The sequence below is a fragment of the Sprattus sprattus genome (assembly GCF_963457725.1).
Source record: "Sprattus sprattus genome assembly, chromosome: 14".
Classification (NCBI taxonomy): domain Eukaryota; kingdom Metazoa; phylum Chordata; class Actinopteri; order Clupeiformes; family Clupeidae; genus Sprattus; species Sprattus sprattus.
This window is the reverse complement of record NC_137912.1, coordinates 22,553,544-22,558,543: the sequence shown is the minus strand read 5'-3', so window position 1 is coordinate 22,558,543 and position 5,000 is coordinate 22,553,544. Positions and strand designations below refer to the sequence as shown.

Here is a 5,000-nt window from a genome sequence, read left to right as displayed (position 1 = left end):
AGGTCAGTGGGTCTTGACGATCTGTTTAAAAGTGTTAAAACATGGTGACAGACAGCCTTTACACATGTGTGTGTGTCCGTGTGTGTGTGTGAGAGTGTGTGTGTGCTTATGTCTATTTCAAACAGAACATGTTAATATGTATGTTTATTTCAAATGTGTCTCGCAGTATATGTGTGTGTGTGTGTGTGTGTGTGTGTGTGTGTGTGTGTGTGTGTGTGTGTGTGTGTGTGTGCGTAAGCGTGCGTATGTGTGTGTGTGTGTGTGTGCATGCCTGTGTGTGTATAAGGGGTCCAGTGGTTTTATTAGAGAGAGGCAGGAGGTGCTGGCCTGGAGCTGCCTCTACAGAGACAGACAGATGGACCACGCAGAGGGGGACTTTAATACCAGTGTCTGACACACACGACCACACACACACACACACACACACACACACACACACACACACACGCGCATAAACACACACATGGATGCTGGCATACGTGAAAGTTCACTGTTTGGGAGCATGTGTGTATGCGTGTATGTGTGTGTGTGTGTGTGTGTGGTGTGAGTGTGTAGCTACATCTCGCTAATGCACACAGTTTCCAGCGGCTCTGTGAGTTGATAAAACATGCATTAAGCATTAAACCCTCCTCAATACTTCTTAAACACAATTATGCACTTCACTCACTCACACAAACACCGCACACACACACACACACACACACACACAAATCAATACACTGCCACCAGCTCAATGAGCAGCGAGGGTAGGGAAGTTAATTTGAGACAAGTGATTAATATTTGAGGTTAAAAGTCTGTGTACACACACACACACACACACACACACACACACACACACACACACACACACACACACACACACACACTGGAGTCCTTAGAGTGTGTGTGCTCATGTAAGCTCTGTTTATGATGGTGTTTTACCGCCCTAATTGAATTGATTTCTTTAATGACTCTGCATAATGACAGAGAGGGAATTGGCTTTGGAAGCCTGGGCTTCAGAAACTACGGCAACCACATTGTTTACCCTTTGTCTGCTAAACTGCATGGGCAGTCTCTCATTCTATTTTTCACTTCATCATTTTCCCTCTTTTTACCCTCTTTTTCAATCTCTATCACTTTGTTCATTCATTCTTTCTTCTCTTTTCCAAACACCCTCACACACACACACTTAAACAAACTAAGTCAGCTATGTTGGGACTTACATAGATAAAATCTCACACACACTCACACACACACAGACACACACACACACACACCCACACACAGCTGGAGGGTGTTCTAAAAGACGTGTCCTAGATTGGACATGTCCTCTATCCTCATTCCAAGAGTCAAGGCCAGGAGACACACTTTAGATGACAGCAGGAAACATGGCCAGCAAGCTGGAGGACATACACACACACACACACACACACACACACACACACACTGCAGGGAGTGACATTATCCATTTCTGCATCTGTCACACACTAATGAAAAGTTCAATTTACCGGAAAATCTCCTACAACCTGCTCTGGAAATTTGGGAAACGTTGTCTCAGTGAACATGTCACAGCAGGTGTCTGTGTGTGTATGTGTGTATGTGTGTGTGTGTGTGTGTGTGTGTGTGTGTGTGTGTATGTGTTAGTCAGTCTGTGAGTGCGCATATGTGTGTGTGTGAGAGAAAGAGAGAGAGACAGAGTGAAAGAGTATTAGTTGTGTGTGTGTAGGTTAGTGTTTCACTCTTTAACACTGGTTGTAAAGAATGTCCCTTAACAGCTCCAGGACAGAGTAGGCTACAAACCACACACCGCACACACACACACACACACACACACACACACACACACACACACACACACACACACACACACACACACACACACACACACACACACACACACACACACACACACACTCAAACCATTACCCAAAGGGTCTTTGCATGAGGCTGCATCAGTGGTGATGTTGTTCCAGCTTTATGGAAACAGAGGTGAACAGAGCAGAAACACTCTACTTACCACTGCTATGTGTTTGTGTGTGTGTGTGTGTGTGTGTGTGTGAGTGTGTGTGTGTCACTGTGCCTTACCACTGCTATGTGTGGCGTGTGTGTGTGTGTGTGTGTGTGTGTGTTACTGTGCCTTGCCACTTCTATGTCTGCTGTGTGTGTTATTCCACTGTCTCAAAAAGATATGGCTTTCTATCCCTGCACATTTAATATGATATTTACTGCGTTATTGTTATTAAAATGTTTTACATTAATGAATACATTAATTTTATTTTTCGAAACCATGCAGGTATACGTGTGATGTATGGGCTTTATAGGTCTAGATAGCTTTGCCAACGATGGGTAAGATAGCCACAGGAAATCATGCTGCGGTAGACCTGTCAGCTCTTGGCACTACATACTGTGTCATTTTATAGGAACACATCAAAGACAGTGAACATCTTCTTTTAGGAAATAAGGTTAGTTTTATCAACCTCTGCAAGGTCAGTTCTCTCTCTATCTCTCTCTCTCTCTCACACACACACAGACACGCACACACACACACAGACACACACACGCACGTACACTGACAGATCCACAGACACAGACCTACATCTCTGTATCAGGCCCAGCTTAAAGCCTGCAGCTCTGTTTCTGTTCTCATGGTCCCTCTATTGATTTCCTTCCCTTTGTGTCTGACTGTAAACTGCACTTACAGGCCCAAGGACTAGTGGAGCACACGCACACACACACACACATACGAATCCAGGCACACATAAACACTTGCGTTCACCCCCCCCCCCCCCCCCCCCCCCACACACACACACACAAAGAGAGACACATATCCAGACATACTCACACAAATACAACACACACACACCAGCAAAGCCCACCCTAGAGCCAAAACCCCTGTACAGCCAGATCATCAAATCACAGACTAAGCAAGAAATTCCACTTCCACCCCCAAGAGAAAGTGAACACACCATTACCCCCTCCCAGTACACACATTCCTACAACTATCCCTCAATCCCTCTCTTTCTCTCTCTTTATCCCTCTGTCAATATATCTCCCCCTTTCTCACTGAATCCTTCTTGCTCAATCTCCCTCCATCCTTACACCTCTGCCTCTCATCCTTAATCTCTTTCTCTTTCTTCCTCTTTCTCCCTCCATCATCTCTCTCCATCCATCAGCCATCTTCCTCTTTTCCTCTCTCTCTCTCCATCTATCATCTCCATATCCCTCCCTGATCTCTCTCTTCCTCAATCATCTTCCTATCCCCCATCTCTCTCTCCCTCCATCATCTCCATCTTCTCTCTCTACCTACATCATCTCTCTCTCCCTCCATCATCTCTCTCTACCTCCATCATCTCCATATCCCTCCCTGATCTCTCTCTCCCTCCATCATCTCTCTCTACCTCCATCATCTCCATATCCCTCCCTGATCTCTCTCTACCTCCATCATCTCCATATCCCTCCCTGATCTCTCTCTCCCTCCATCATCTCTCTCACCATAATCTCTCTCTCCCTCCATCCTCTCTCCCTCAACATCATCTCTCTCTCCCTCCATCATCTCTCTCACCATCATCTCTCTCTCCCTCCATCATCTCCCTCACCATCATCTCTCTCTCCCTCCCTTTGGAATCACCTAAACGTGTCCTTGTTCTTGTATGCGAGTGAAGTGCATAGCAATCACACTTTCTTTCTATTCAAATAACCTGACCTTGATTGGAGGTGTAGTATAGACACTGTTCATGCTGTTAATGACCACTGCTGAGGTCCAATGGAATATCTTTATAGGTGTCAAAGACCCCCTTTCAGCTACCGTCACTACTGTGTTTGAATGGCACATTATGTTAGCTAATACCAAATGATCGTGTTTAAAAGGGTAATTCATCATTACAAAACCCTTCTGCAATTACGTGTGTGCAGCTGAAAAGTGTGGTGACATTTAAGGAAGCAATAAAACTGTCTTTCTTTGGGCTACTTGAGTGGTTGAAGAGTCGTCACCTCTGGAGGTGGTAATAGACTACAAACGGCCACAAAGAAAGAGCTTTCTTTAAAAACGCATCAGCCTATAATGTGTTTAAAAACAATAAGGCATTTCCAGGCAAGAAATTGTTCAGAAACGGACTAGGTCTTCCAAAGGCGTGCCCCGAATCCTTCCCAGAACAGTGCAAAGCGTCTCTACGCGGGACACAAAGAGAGGGAGGCGGGACGCCCGATGCACAGCTGTGCAGATGGATAAGAGCATCAGAACGTCTAGTTTGAGACAGATGCCCTGCAGCCCCTCAGCTGGCTGCTTCATTAAACAGCAGCCATAAAACACCTCTCGTCTCGTCGTCAGCCGTCAAGAGGCTCTCCACGGCTGGCCCCCTAGGCAGACACTCAGAGAGGAAGCCATACCTGAGACCGGATAAGGAAAGCAAGAGACTACCATAGGAGAAAGGAAACAGATGCTAGGTGGACGACGATTGAAAGTATGTGAGGCAGAGTACAGAAGAAGAGATGCTGGAGGAGTACTCAAGCACGGGAGGGGACACGGGTTGGTCTAGGGCTTTCTTTCCCTCCATCATCTCTCTCTCTCCCTCCATCATCTCTCTCTTACCCTCCATCATCTCTCTCTCTCCCTCCATCATCTCTCTCTCTCTTCCTCCATCATCTCTCTCTCTCTTCCTCCATCATCTCTCTCTCTCTTCCTCCATCATCTCTCTCTCACTCTCCCTCCATCATCTCTCTCTTACCCTCCATCATCTCTCTCTCTCCCTCCATCATTTCTCTCTCTCTTCCTCCATCATCTCGCTCTCTCTTCCTCCATCATCTCTCTCTCTCTCCCTCCATCATCTCTCTCTCTTCCTCCATCATCTCTCTCTCTCTCTCCCTCGATCATCTCTCTCTCTCCCTCCATCATCTCTCTCTTACCCTCCATCATCTCTCTCTCTCCCTCCATCATCTCTCTCTCTCTCTTCCTCCATCATCTCTCTCTCTCTCTCCCTCCATCATCTCTCTCTCTCTTCCTCCATCATCTCTCTCTCTCTCTC

The 5,000-nt window shown here is 46.2% G+C and overlaps 1 protein-coding gene across 13 annotated transcripts in view; it reads right to left on the bottom strand.

The window, feature by feature from the left end:
• celf2 (cugbp, Elav-like family member 2) overlaps positions 1 to 5,000 on the bottom strand; it is a 175,956-nt gene that overhangs the window by 43,405 nt on the left and 127,551 nt on the right. The gene's annotated exons all lie outside the window — the stretch shown is intronic.